Raw genomic sequence first — 15,656 nt, 5'->3', positions numbered from 1 at the left:
TAGATGGAAAAAAAATCTTACCTAATATATTTATGATTTGAGATAAATCTTATAGTGACATCATAAAAAAACAAAAACTATTGAATTTTAAAGGACTTACATGAATGTGGAAATGACAGTACTAAAAACTTACATTAGGTAATCCCAAACGGCTCTAAATGTTGAAGATGCATGCAAAGAATGTAAATGATGTTGTTTCAGGATATGTGAGAAAAAGCCTTTAACTAATATACCATATAATTGCATATGTGATTTGAAGTATATACAAGTAATTAAAATTTTAATTCAAGTATTATAAATAAGCCATAGACTTTCACCTACATCTCCAAGAGTTACACATTTAGACTGGACAAAAATATTAGTTCTTCTTACTCAGAAAGTGGGAGAATCATCTTTTATGATGAGCTGCCTTCTGTTCAGGCTTACTTGACATTTGGGTGCTGTCCCATCCTTTACTACCACCACTGTTTCCATTGACTCAAGATATACCTGATCAAATCCTATCAAAACTGAAATTGGGAAGCTAATATTGACCTTAAAGGGCAAGACGTAGTAAAGCAATGTGGAATCAGGAATTGACATATCCAGTATGGACTCTCTAAATCTTGTCATGAAGATTTCGAAGTTTGCTTCTGAAATTGGGAACAGCAAGGCTTCCAGAAAATAAAAAGCTATATGTTCTAAAAATGCTGTTGTGACTTGGGTGTTTATGGGGAAATAGTAGGGTGGTGTGAAAGGAGGCTTGAAGACAGCTGTGTGGCCTTCTGCAAGGGGCTCACCTCTGTCGGGAGACAAATCTTCATGGATCTCTCACATTTGTGCATATCTTGGCAGTGAGGCATCGACTGCCCTTTATTCTGGGCTGTGTTTTCAAAGATGTTTGGATAGCAAATAGTCTTGGAAGATAAAGACAGTGTTTCCTTCCAGAGAAAGGGCAGGCATATTTACTCCCCAGGATAACAAAGATAAATCTTCTTGCAGAGGGAAGGGAAGACATGCTTTCTACCCTCTTGAAAAGATTCAGAGCCCTTAAGCTCAGGGCTCTTAATACAACCCACTACATGTGAATGTGTCAGATGGCCTTTTCTATGCTCCCCTGTGGGTCCTGGGGCTGAGGGATTGGGAACACAGATAAAGACAGATTGGCTACTGTCATTCCTGTGTGTCATAAACTGCCTTTCACCTCTGACCCAGGAGTCTTGGGTCTTCCACTGGCATCCATGGAACTGTGACAAACTAATTTGCTAAATTGCAAATACTCTGAAATCTCAGATCCTTTGCATTTCATGAAATTCCCTACATTCCCTCCATTACTTGTCTCAAAAGAAACCAGCCTGGGCTAGATGATCTTTAGTTCTTTTTGCAGCTCGATGAATACATATAATTGATATTAGGAATACAAATATTCTTGGCAAAAATGGTTCTGAGGTTTTGTGTTTTTATTGTTTAATAATTCTTAGAAGTGCTTTCCAAAAGAATTCCATGTGTCTAATGCTTTCAGTTATACATGTTTTCTCTTTCCTAAAAAACAAAAACAATGACCTGAATGCTTTGCATTTACTTTTCAAAACAAAATCTGGTCTATTCAGTTAAAACCTCAGCTCTTAAACATCTCTGACTGAGCTGTAATCAATCTCCTCTCAAATCCCTCATACACACTCACTTCCTTAAGAAGCCATTGAATTATAGCTTTAACATTATAGTCTATTAACAACATACCTTTGAAATCTTAAATCAATTGGTCTATTTTATATTTAAATTTTGTCTTTGTGGCTATTTCAATTCCAATGATATTAACCATGAAAAATTGTCACTCTTCACTTTTGGTAAGAAAAAGTATTCACTCATGCTTGATAAAATGTCCCTATAAAAGTAGGAAATTTATTCAGTCATTAAAACGTATTTATTGAATTCCTACTATGTGCCAGGAACTATAAAAGATATTATGATATAAAAATTAATAAAACAAAATTACTGCCTTCATAAAGTGTCCAATAAAATAGAGGAGTCTGTTATCTAGTGATATATCTTATAGCCTTAATTTCCTTAGAAAACACAATATACCATTCATAATTTAAATTTTTTTTGAATAATCACTGAATGAATGAATACATGAATATTGAATGAATAAATACAAGTATGTTAACTGAGGGGAATCCAGGCTATGCATCAAATATATGCTTTGGTGGCCAGGGTATTTCTGAAACCATTTCAGATCACAGTTTTAATGAAAAGTCATTTCTTGCAAGAAACTGGAATTTAAATTCTAATTGCATTAAAATCCCTGGGCTAATACTTCTTAGTAAGAATGCACATAGAAACTATTAAACTAACCCTGTCCCAGGGTTGACTACTCTTTTTTCCTTGTGTAAAGGAGGCCAAGGTTCACCTAAGGATCTATACCAAGGCACAACTAACCCCTGTCACATGTCTTATTTACACTGATGCCACAGGCCTACCTGGTCCTGGGCTGCAACCTGAGGCTTTGTAGGTTTTGATCTTAAAGTCACAAACTATACTACATTCAGGGATCGGGCTGATGATCTGATTTAATTGTTGATCAGTTAATAAGAAAGCAGATAGACTGTTGTTCTTCCGACTGGTACAGATTCCCAAGCCATCCATCTATCTGCCCGGACCAAGAATGAGAAATCTGGGTCCCTGAAGCTAGAATAATTATGATGCAGTGAGCCCACGTAAGGGGTTAATTCTTGAGATTCTTATCATTAACTCATTCACTCCACAATCATTAATGTGGTGCCTGTACTATGGGAGCCACTGGCTAGGAAGGAAAGTGGGGTTCATACCCCAAGGTGTCTTGGTGGTCCTGCAGCGTCTACAGAGCAGAGGGGAGAACGTGTGCCCACCAGAAACTGGAATGGTAACATGCAATGTCCTCGTGGTGGTTGGGAGTCCAGATAATGTTCAGACTATGTGAGATAAAGTCATGTCAAGTGAGAAAAGCAACTGCTTTCTATCTGATTCTTCAAGATCTAGATTGAATGTCAGTTATCTTCAATGCCGGGAGGGGTAAAGCCATTTAAGAAGATGATGTTCAGCTTAATTCTTTTCCCTTAAAGAATCCTCCAGAGCATCTGCCTGGCTCGTCCATTTTTTAGCCTCCTTGTCTGCACATCTTTGTTATTTAATTTGCTTACTCCATAACTTCTGGGGAGACAGAAAACACTGCCTCTTCCCTACAAAGCATAAGTGAATAAAATGATATATGTATTATGAGAGAAATGTGTGTAGGATGCAGAAGGGAACTGCCATTTCTATCAGGAATTGTTGGAAAGGCTTTAGAGATTTTGATCAGAGCACTGAGAGGAGTGGGTGCTCACTGCACAGGAAAGGAGATATGAAACACAGGCCAAAGCTCAGCAGCAAGGAGGCTCACCGTAGAAGCATCTCAGCATCCAGCCCCACCCTTACCTGACTTCCCTAAACATCCCTGCTCTAATAAGAAGCCTGACTTGTTCCAGTAGCATAATTCTCTCTTCTAATATGTCCTCTCTCCAGTTCTTAGCTGACTCTTTGGTCTCAATCCATCTCCCTGGTCTTTGAGCAATCCACCAGCTTCATTCCTATTTTTCAACCATAACTTACTGATCCAGCCCAGGAGGAAAATCTCTGTCTCCATCTTGGAACATGACTTCTGCAACGCTGTTTCCTCCATGGTTGTCCAGGATACCCACACAGTATCTCAAAATAAAAATATCATCACTTTTTGTTAAAGCTACTTCCTCCTAGAATCATAAATTCTGAAGAGTTGTAGGGAACTTTTCAGTACATTAGCCCAACAGAAACTAACATTTAATGGGCATTTGGTAAACCACATAATGGATTGTTCTGGGCAATTTCATATTTATCATATTACTTGGTTGATCTAACATCTATCTCTTCAATTTAGGAACTATATATTTTATAAATCAGATGCCTGAGGAGCAAGAAATTATAACTTGTTCAAAGCCATACAGCTAGTAAGTAACTGGGCCAGGACTGTACCTCCGGTCTCTGTAGCTGTAAGATATTTCTCAAAAAAAAAAAACACAAAACTTTATCTCTGTATCTAAATCTGTCTCTATCTCTATATATCCTGCCTCTGCTTGATCACTGTCAGTGATGAAGAGCTCATTATTCTCTAAGGCAACATATTTTGATATTTTTATGATGATTAAAATATACATGACATATTCCATATTCATTGCTAAAAAGAAATGAGTTATCAAACCATGAAAAGACATGAAGGAACCTTAAGTGCATATTACTAAGTGAAAGAATGCAATCTGATAAGGCTACATGCTGTATGATTCCAACGCTATGACTATCTGCAAAAGGCAAAACTATGGAGACAACAAAAAGATCAGTGGTTCCTGTGGTAGGGAGGAAGAGATGAATAGGCAGAGCACAGTGGACTTTTAGGGTATAAATACTCTATATGACATTATAATAATGAATGTATGTCATTGTACATTTGTCCAAACCCATAGAATGTACTACATCAAGAGTGAACCCTAAGGTAAACTACTGACCTTGGGTGATGATGATGTGTCAATGTAGATTTATCCTTAGTAAAAAAAAAAATGCACCATGATAATATGATAACGTGTGGGGGGTAGGGGGTATATGGAAAATCTTTATACTCCCCCCTCAATTTTGTTGTAAATCTAAAAACTGCTCCAAACACTAAAAAATAAATAAAATATTTTAAAAAATCAAATACATAAAATGTACCACTTGAACCATTTTTAAGCATACAGTTCGATGGCATTAAGTATTTCACACTGCTGTGCAAATATCATCACTGTCTATCTCCAGAACTTTTTCATCTTCCCAAACTGAAACTCTGGACCCATTAAATAATAATTTCACATTCCCTTCTCTCCTCCCAGCCTGTGGTTACCCCCATTCTACTTTTATATCTATGAATGTGACTACTCTAAGTACCTCATGTCAGTCAAGTCATATAGTATTTGTCCTTTTTCGTCTGGGTTGTTTCATCTAACACAACGTTTTCAAGGTTCATCCTTATTATAGCATGTGTCAGGACTTCATTTTTTAAAGGACTATTTCACAGTATTCCACTGTACGGATATGCCACAATTTTGTTCATCTGTTCATCTGTCAGTGGACATTTGGGTTTTTCCCCTCTTTGGGCTATTGTGAAGAATGCTGCTATGAACATACGAACCTTAAGATCTCACTTTTCATTTTTTTTGGTATACTCCCAGAAGTGCAACTGCTCTATGCCAATTCCAAGTTTATGTTTTTTTTGAGGAACTGTCATATTGTTTTCCAAAGCAGCTGTCCCATTTTACATGCCCACAAGAGTTCCAAACTCCAAAAAGAGTTCCAACATGTTTTGGACCACATTGAATGAAATGTAAATATTAATTTGTCAAAAGAAGTGCAGGCCTTGCCAGAACACAACTTCGACTCTCAAAGCTGTAAGGAGGTTGACAGTAAGTATGTCTTTAGATGCTGGGAGAAATGGGAGGTAGGCGTGGGACAGGGATTCACCTGGAGAGGGTCCTGATACACCTAGGTTCACTCTTTGATACTGAGACAGGTTGAACAGTTAGTCATCTTCTAGATGGAAATGGCCTTAGAGACCACATTCTTTTCAGGCTCCCATGAATTGCAGGGACTTCAATAGCCTGGTAACTAAGCCTGACCTGCTTCCTCTTCCTAGATAGACCTCAACTAGTTTTTGTGTGTGTGTTTGATCCTGGTGGGACCCAGGGCTATGCCAATCACATATTTAGCTGTACTGTTCATGCAGACACCAAATTTCAACCTCTGCTTCCTAATCACACCTTTCTTAAAATTTTCCCTTTTCCTCAACTGTACCTAGATTTTATATTTAGAACCACCTTTATCCACTAAATGTATCCAGATATCTACCAGTTGAACGAATTGCAGTCTGTCTTCTCTACCACCCATGTGCAATTCTAATCTTTATCTGTCTGGTTAGGTTTTTGCCCAAACCTAGGCTTTAACTTTGCTGAATCCATCTCCCACTCTAATTTCAGCTATCTCAACTCCTTGCCTCTCTAAAGGAGAGAAGCTTGCTCCAACACTCCATACTGGAATAAAGTATTTTTTTAAAAGTCCCATTGCAGGACGCCTGGGTGGCTTATTTGGTTAAGTGTTGACTCTTGGTTTTGGCTCAGGTCATGATCTCGGGGTCCTGGGATTGAGCCCCATGTCAGGCTCTATGCTCAGTGAGAAGTCTGCTTGGGGATTCTCTCTCTCTCTCCCTCTGCCCCTCCCCCGGCTCTCTCTCTCTCTCTCTCTCCCTCTCGAGTAAATAAATGAATCTTTTTAAAAATCCCATTGCTAGGGGCGCCTGGGTGGCTCAGTCATTAAGCATCTGCCTTCAGCTCTGGTCATGATCCAAGGGTCCTGGGATCGAGCCCCGCATCAGGCTCCCTGCTCCGCAGGAAGTCTGCTTCTCCCTCTCCCACTCCCCCTGCTTGTGTTCCCTCTCTCATTGTGTCTCTCTCTGTCAAATAAATAAATAAAATCTTAAGAAAAAAAATCCCATTGCTATACTTCCGCATGAAGACACATGGTCCTACAGGTTATCTGGGGAGACTAACTACCTTGTGTACTACCACCTTGTGCACACAGCTTGAGTTGCACAATTAAGTATGACAGAAGAAATACAATGATGTATTTTGAGAAATAAAAATGAGATATAATGAGAAAGAGTTTAAGGCTCAGGAAATACTTAGACTCCCTCTTTGTCCATATGGAGTTACTTATCAAATGATTACTACTAGAATTAGATACTCTAGGTCAGGTGTGTTTGAATAATAACCTGTTCAAGGATTATGCAGCCAGTTAAGTAGAAGAGAACATCACTTCAGCTAAACTAAAACTGAAAATCTGAAAACAGAGATTTTATCTGAAACCTGGTATAAAAAAGACACTTCTTGTCCCTGTTGAATGGGACAGATAGGCTTTGGCTCATATTCTTTAGTCAGTTCTACTTCTTGGGTGAGCAATGAGTAGATCAAATTATTTTTCTTGTACTGGAATACAATCATCATGCTTAATCCTTTCCAGACTAATATCCTCCAACTGTTTCAACAGTTTCTCATATGACATGGTTTTCAGTCTCCTCAGGTGAGGAAAATGGCATTTATTAGGGTCTGTCTTAAAGCTCACAGCTCAAAAGCAAGGTGGATGCTCCAGATGAGGACACTGCTCAGTGAAGAGTTTTGTTAATCTCAGCATTGCATGGCTGTAGAGCAAGCTAAGATTGTGTTGGCTATTTTTAGGAGCCAGAGACACAAGTGGCTCCCATAAAAACTGCAAGCAACGATGAGAAACCGAAACCACTGACCATTTGTACATTAATGTTGTTAAATATATATTGCCCCCTCCAGTGCCAGATAGATGGATAGACAGATGATAGAAATCATCTCATCTGTTTCTATCAGGCAAGCCAACAGAAACATTCTCAATTTTGGTAATGTCACTAAATTTATCTATAATGCCTAAAAGACCATGTTATCTACAAACCTGATAAGCAGGCTTTCTGGGATTAGTAACCCTAGAAAAAGAGAGAACATCATTTAAGTCAGATGACTTGTTTTTAGTGAACCCATGAAGTGCCCTAGTGATCACTACATTCTTTTCAAAATACTCACCTTATGCTCCCTGTTTATTAGCCTTCACTGGAGATTAATAGTATAATAATCTATAGTTGCTTGAGTTTATCTTCTCCCCAATTTTAGAAATAAGGATCAAGATTGCTTATCTCTGACAACCTAGTATGTTCCTAGGCAAAATGACTGTGAAATATATGTATGTATGTGTGTATATATATATATATATATTTATATTTATATTTATATACTGACAGTGAATCTAAGATCATATCTTCAAACTCTTTTTAAGACCTAACAATTCTTCTATTTGAGATTTGACTTATTTAAACAACTAAGTACTTTCTCACTGTCTGATCTTTTATGTGAATGATGAAGTCTCTTCCTTCCTAAAGTTCATTCTCTTATTTAGACAAAATGGAAGCAATGAAGAATAAGTAGTTCTTGCTTTCTCATTGTAATTTTGTAACTTATGCTTATCTATCCTGGAAATGAGCCTATCACATCTTTCTTGTTATCCTTGCTCCAATTATCTTTGCAAAAATATTTCTTAAAATTTTTAACATTTTTCAAAACAACATCCCATTTAAGGTCTTAGACTTTCTGGCATTATTTTTAAATGTTTATTCTTTTTTCAGAATCCTTACTTAGTTATGCACCTTTTCTGTCCTCTTTCTATGTGCATCTCCTTTCAAAGGTTGATTTATTATGTATCTACTTATATTCCCACAGAAATGTTTACTTTTTCATCTGCATTAGGATCATTTGTAATTGTATAGTCAGGATTTGCTTTTGAAAGTCTTTTATCCATTCTTAGATAATCTCTCTTTTCAGAATCTTTGAACATGGAAATGAATCTTTCTTCTAAACTTTTCTGATATCTTCTTTAGAAAAGGCAAGATTCATATCTGGAGATACCCAACATTTTCTTTTCTCTCCACTATGACTTCTAAGTTAACAGAATCATGGGCTCCTGAGGTTCCTACAGATCTAAAGCACCAATATATTTTCCTCTTTGGATAAAATTAATTCAACAGAAGCTCCTATATTCCTTCATAGAAATGTCATTTTAAGGTAGATAGGACAGAGACAATCCAAGTACTCTGCTTTTAGTGAACTGAACTTACAGTAGATGTCTTCACATTAAAGCCTCAATTACTATCCTATCCTCCAGAAGCAATTTACAGTTTGTAATGGAAAACATCACTTGTAAGTCTATCTATCCAAAGCAGGTGTTTGAACTGGATCTTTGAGAATGTATGCCATTGTCACCTTTCTAAATGTCCCCAGATCCCCTATTGTATACTACCATTCATTACTAGAATTTTTAGTTTGACCATAATATATGAAAGATAAACTGGGATGTTCTAGCATTCATTTGCTTGTAGAATAAAACTGCTGAGAAGTTACTGTGCCCATTTCAAATCACAATCTGAATCATGTGATAGTCACTGAATTATTGTACCCTGTGGTTTCTCTGAATTATGGAGAGCCCAGCTCAAGTCATACGGTCTGCAGTGGCCTTGATTCCTGAATGAACTGCTAATGTAGCATAACATGACGTAGATCCATCTTTCTGGTGGCATGTGGAGCCCAGCCCCATAACATCAAAGCAGAAACCTCTGGCAGACCCAGCAATAGCCAAATCTTACCAATTCCTTACCTTCTGAAGCAAAATTGGAGAACTAATCATCCCCTTCACACAAGACTCATTCATTTATTCTGCATGTGGATGATTTTTTAAAGCCTTTGAAATGTACATGTGATTATTTCCAAGATCATTTTAATGCAAGAAAATAAAACTCATTAACAGATACATAAGTTTTAAAAATTATTGAAATTTCATATTTTATAGCCTACACAGTACATGACACAATTCCAAATTTCTTAGTTTTAACAGTGGCTCACTGCCTATTTAGCATGCTGGAAAACTGACTCCAGTCAACACAGACAGTCAACTGAGTTGCAGGATAAAAATATAGCAATTAGAAACTATAAAGTACCTATTAGATCATGCAGTTCACCCTTTCCCATTGCCAATTCATAAAGAAAAGCAAAATATAGAGTAGAGAAAATACAATGCACCATTCTCTACTAAAAGCCTATGTATAAATATTAAACTCTCTAGTTGAAAAAAAAAATTCAAAGCAGACGGCAATCTAATGTTCTCATTTTAAAATGCCATTTAATAATGGTTCTTCCCCCTAGTGTACAGAACTTTGAAATACCACAAACATGAATATTGTTGTGATGACAGTAATTCAAAATATAGATATCTAGAAACATGGTGCATATTTACGTGCTTATGTATAATACATACACATGATGAACATTAGTACAAAATGTGCTTATATACAGTATATTTGCCATTTACCCCAACTGTTCTAAATGGGAGTCACAGAGACTGGACTATTTGATATTTACTGTTCCTCACCTCAAACTCACCTCAAAAAGTGCTTTATTTATTTGGTTTTCAGAACAGTCCATCAAGATCCAGCTCAAGGATTATGATGCCCCAGAAGCCATTACAACACCCTCTACCCACCAGCTTGGCTGTCAAATGTATTTCTGAATCTCAACAATCAATCCATACTTCCATGTCAAAATGAAAGGTCTTTTCAAGTTTCTTTTTTTCTTATCCTAAACTTGTTGATATATTCCCTAATATTAGTAGCATTAACTTCAAAAATAATAAGCAACACTTGAGTAGTCATTATACATTGACCATAATGACTACCATCTCATCTATGAAAAGTCAAAACGTGGTCTCTATACTGCAGCAATTTTGCATTCATTTCAAAAGGCTAGTTCCTATAAGCAGCACACTAAGTATGCTTTTTAAACTTTTGCTAAACAAGGGAATGTTCAATGTGCCAAAAGAATAATAATAGAAGTTTCATGAAAAGATTTTAAAAAGGATCCATGGAAAATCACCAATCCACAAAGGTTATACAGTAAGAGAGGGAAAAAGTAACAATAAAACTATGAAACAGCCAGAAAGCAATTAAGAAAATGGCATTAGTAAATCCTTACATATCTATAATAACTTTAAATGTAAATGGAATGAATTACCCAATCAAAAGTCACAGAGTGGCTGGAGAGATTTGAAAAACAAGCAAACAACAACAACAACAAAAATAAGACCCAACTATATGTTGCCTAAAAGAGACTGACTTCAGCTTTAAGGACACATCTAGGCCCAGACTGACAGAATGGAAAAAGATACTCCATGCAAGTGGAAACCCAAAGAAATTAGGGGTAGCTGTACCTGTACCAGACAAAATAAACTAAACCAACAATGGTAACACAAAAAAGAAGGTCATTATATAATGCTAAAGGGGTCATCAGGAAGATATAATAATTGTACATATATACACAACCAATGTTGGAGCACCTAAATATGTTACACAAGTACTAATAGAAATAGGAGATGGGTGTTCCGGTGGCTCAGTTGGTTGACTGTCCCACTCTTGATTTCAGCTCAGGTTGTGATCTCGTGGCTCATGAGATTGAGCCCTGAGTCACGCTCTGCATTCAGCGGGAGTTTGCTTGAAGATTCTCTTCCTCTTCCCCTCCCCCAACTCGTGTGCACACATTTGCACTCTCTCTCTAAAATAAATAAATAAATCTTAAAAAAAGAAAAAGAAATGGGAGAAACAGACAACAACATGATAATAGTAAGGAATTTCAATAACACCTTTCAGCATTAGACATAATCACTCAGACAGAAAAGCAAAACAACAACATTGGACAAAGCTGGAGTAATTGTACTATCTGATTTCCTTTTTTAAAAAAATATGGAACGCTTCATGAATTTGCATGTCATCTTTGCGCATGGGTCATGCTAATTTCTGTATTGTTCCAATTTTAGTATATGTGCTGCCAAAGCAAGCACTACACTTCCAGATTGCAAACTGTCTACAAAGCTATAGTAATCAAAACCAGTGTGGTACTGGCATAAAATCAGGCAGAGACCAATGGAACAGAATCAAGAGCTCAGAAATAAATTCTCACATATACAGTCAACTAATATTTAACAGGGAAACCAAGAATACTTAATGCGGGAAGGCTAGTCTCTTCAATAAATGGTGGTGGGAAAACTGGATAATTATATGCAAAGGAATGAAATTAGACCCTGATCTTACAACAATTACAAAAATTAACACAAAATAGATTAAAGACTTAAACATGACACTTGAAACCATATAACTCCTAGAAGTAAACACAAGGAGGGAAAAAGCCCCTTGACATTGATCTTGGCAGTATTTTTTTGGATATGACACCAAAAGCACAAGCAACTAAATCCAGTATCAACAAGTGGGACTACAACAAACTAAAAAAGCTTTTTCACAGCAAAAGAAACAATTAACAAAATGAAAAAACAAACTACAGAATGAAAGAAAATTTTTGAAAATGATATACTTGCAATCCACATATCTAATAGAAAGTAAATATCCAAAATATATACAGAACTCACACAACTCAGTAACAAAAAAAGCAATCCAATTAAAAATGGGCCTTCTTTTCCAAAGAAGACATCCAAATGACAGTAAGTACATGAAAAGATGTTCAACATTACTAATCACCAGGGAAATACAAACCAAAACCACAATGAGATAGCACTTCGCATCTGTTAGAATGGCTGTGATCAAGAATATAAAAGATAGGGGCGCCTGGGTGGCTTAGTAGGTTGAGTCTGCCTTTGGCTCTGGTCATGATCCCAGGAGTCTGGGGTCAGGCTCCCTGCTCAGCAAGGAGTCTGCTTCTCCCTCTCCCTCTGTCTGCTGCTCCCCTTTCTTGTGCTCTCTCTCTCTCTCTCACTCATTCTCTCTCTCTCTCAAATAAATAAATAAAGTCTTAAAAAAAGAACATAAAAGGTAAGTATTGGTGAGGATGTGGAGAAATGGCATTGTTGGTGGGAATGCAAATTGGTGCAGTTACTATAAAAAAAACAGTATGGCGGTGCTCAAAAATATTAAATATAAATATATATATAATATTAAATATAAAAATAAAACCACCATATTATCCAACAATCCAGCTTCTGGGTATATATATCCAAAGGAAATGAAAATAGGATGATGAAAAGATATCTGCCCTCCCATGTTTATTGCTGAATTATTCATATAGCCAAGCTAGGTGTCCATCAACAGATGAATAAAGATCTCACACACACACACACATGAATATTATTCAATTACGAGAAAAAAGAAAATCCTGTCATTTGCAACAACATGGATGGACCTTAAGGGCATTATGCTAAGTCAGATAAATCAGACAAAGAAACCAATACTCTACAATATCATCCATATGTGGGATCAAAAAAAAAAAAAAAAAAATCCCTGAAATCTCAAAAACAGAGTGGAGTAGTGGTTACCAGGGGCTGGAGGGTGGGGAATGGGGGAACTGGGGAGATGTTGGTCAAAGTGTACAAACTTGCAGGAAGATGAGTAAGTTCTGGGGATCTAATGCACAGCAATGTGATTATAGTTAACTATACTGTATTATAGACTTGAATGTTCCTAAAAGACTAGATCTTAAAAAGAAATGGAAATTATGTGACCTGATGGAGGTGTTAGGTAATGCTATGGTGGTAATGATATTGCAATATATAAGTATATCAAAACAACACATTGTACAAAAATCATATGTCAATTATATCAGAAGAAAGAAACAAACTAACTAATGGTAGGTAGGAAGCCAAGGGTCTAGAAACTAGCCTAGAGTGACAGTGGGGGTAGGTTACTGGGATGATGAGGCTCAAGGATGCCGTGTTGATATAGGTACACAGCAGTCTGGGTCAAGGATACTGACTTAGAAGGCTCTTCTTTCCTTCTTTTTCCAAGACCGGAAGGGAATGAGTATTGGTTCAGTCTGGGATTAGAACAGGGATCCTTGATGTGGCATCCACTAAGGGATCTTGGCTAAAATTCTGGGATTCTGTCAACTTAAATGAGAAAATAATATATTTTTATTTTCACAAATATCTAATTGAAATTTATCATTATCTTCAATTACTGAATGTAGGCAACAGACTATAGTAGTATTAGCACTACCTGTGACTTTGTTGCCAATAAAAATTAATTTTATTTCACATTATACTTATTGCAGATATTTCAAACATTGGTCATGCTCCTCACCACTCTGGAATTATGGAAGTTATTAGGCCCTCTGATAAAGGGGGCCAAATGTTGTTTAATGTAGTAATAAAGAAAAACATATTCCTGCCACATTTTTTTCTTTTTTAAAATTTTTTTATTGTTATGTTAATCACCATACATTATATCATTAGTTTTTGATGTAGTGTTCCGATTCATTGTTTGCGCATAACACCCAGTGCTCCATGCAGAACGTGCCCTCTTTAATACCCATCACCAGGCTAACCCATCCCCCCACCATCCTCCCCTCTAGAACCCTCAGTTTGTTTTTCAGAGTCCATCATCTCTTATGGTTCCTCTCTCCCTCTGACTTGCTCCCTTTCATTCTTCCCCTCCTGCTATCTTCTTCTTTTTCTTTTTTCTTAACATATGTTGCATTATTTGTTTCAGAAGTACAGATCTGTGATTCAACAGTCTTGCACAATTCACAGCACTCACCATAGCACATACCCTCCCCAATGTCTACCACCAGCCACCCCATCCCTCCCACACCCCCACCACTCCAGCAACACTCAGTTTGTTTCCTGAGATTAAGAATTCCTCATATCAGTGAGGTCATATGATACATGTCTTTCTCTGATTGACTTATTTCACTCAGCATAACACCATCCAGTTCCATCCAAGTCATAGTAAACGGCAAGATCTCATTCCTTTTGATGGCTGCATAATATTCCATTGTGTATATATACCACTTCTTCTTTATCCATTCATCTGTCGATGGACATCTTGGCTCTTTCCACAATTTGGCTATTGTGGACATTGCTGCTATAAACATTGGGGTGCACATACCCCTTTGGATCCCTACATTTGTATCTTGTGGTAAATACCCAGTAGTGCAATTGCTGGATCATATGGTAGCTCTATTTTCAACTGTTTGAGGAACCTCCATACTGATTTCCAGAGTGGTTGCACCAGCTTGCATTCCCACCAACAGTGTAGGAGGGTTCCCCTTTCTCCGCATCCCCGCCAACATCTCTCGTTTCCTGACTTGTTAATTTTAGCCATTCTGATTGGTGTGAGGTGCTATCTCATTGACATTTTGATTTGGAATTCCCTGATGCCGAGTGATGTTGAGCACTTTTTCATCTGTCTGTTGGACGTTTGGATGTCTTCTTTGGAAAAATGTCTGTTCATGTCTTCTGCCCATTTCTTGATTGGATTATTTGTTCTTTGGATGGTGAGTTGGATAAGTTCTTTATTGATTTTGGATATTAGCCCTTTATCTGATATGTCATTTGCAAATATCTTCTCCCATTCTGTCGGTTGTCTTTTGGTTTTGTGGACTGTTTCTTTTGCTGTGCAAAAGCTTTTTATCTTGATGAAGTCCCAATAGTTCATTTTTGTCCTTGCTTCCCTTGCCTTTGGCGATGTTTCTAGGAAGAAGTTGCTGCGGCTGAGGTCGAAGAGGTTGCTACCTGTGTTCTCCTTTAGGATTTTGATGGACTCCTGTCTCACGTTTAGGTCTTTCAACCATTTGGAGTCTATTTTTGTGTGTGGTGTAAGGAAATGGTCCAGTTTCATTCTTTTGCATGTGGCTGTCCAATTTTCCCAACACCATTTGTTGAAGAGACTGTCTTTTTCCCATTGGATGTTCTTTCCTGCTTTGTCAAAAATGAGTTGACCATAGAGTTGAGGGTCCATTTCTGGGCTCTCGATTCTGTTCCATTGATCTATGTGTCCGTTTTTGTGCCAGTACCATACTGTCTTGATGAGGACAGCTTTGTAATAGAGCTGGAAGTCTGGAATTGTGAGGCCGCCAGCTTTGCTTTTCTTTTTCAATATTCCTCTGGCTATTCGGGGTCTCTTCTGATTCCATAGAAATTTTAGGATCATTTGTTCCATTTCTTTGAAAAAAGTGGATGGTATTTTGATGGGGATTGCA

The 15,656-nt window shown here is 37.3% G+C and overlaps 1 protein-coding gene and 1 non-coding gene across 4 annotated transcripts in view; both read right to left on the bottom strand.

Annotated features, from left to right (window-relative positions):
* NKAIN3 (sodium/potassium transporting ATPase interacting 3) overlaps nt 1-15,656 on the bottom strand; it is a 608,438-nt gene that overhangs the window by 483,284 nt on the left and 109,498 nt on the right. The gene's annotated exons all lie outside the window — the stretch shown is intronic.
* LOC113917240 lies at nt 11,408-11,511 on the bottom strand. The gene has a single exon (XR_003518176.1). It is a non-coding gene; the product is annotated as a U6 spliceosomal RNA (small nuclear RNA).

The sequence above is a fragment of the Zalophus californianus genome, chromosome 4 (genome assembly GCF_009762305.2).
Source record: "Zalophus californianus isolate mZalCal1 chromosome 4, mZalCal1.pri.v2, whole genome shotgun sequence".
NCBI lineage: Eukaryota > Metazoa > Chordata > Mammalia > Carnivora > Otariidae > Zalophus > Zalophus californianus.
The sequence above is the reverse complement of the archived record's forward strand: the minus strand, read 5'-3'. Positions and strand labels throughout refer to the sequence as shown.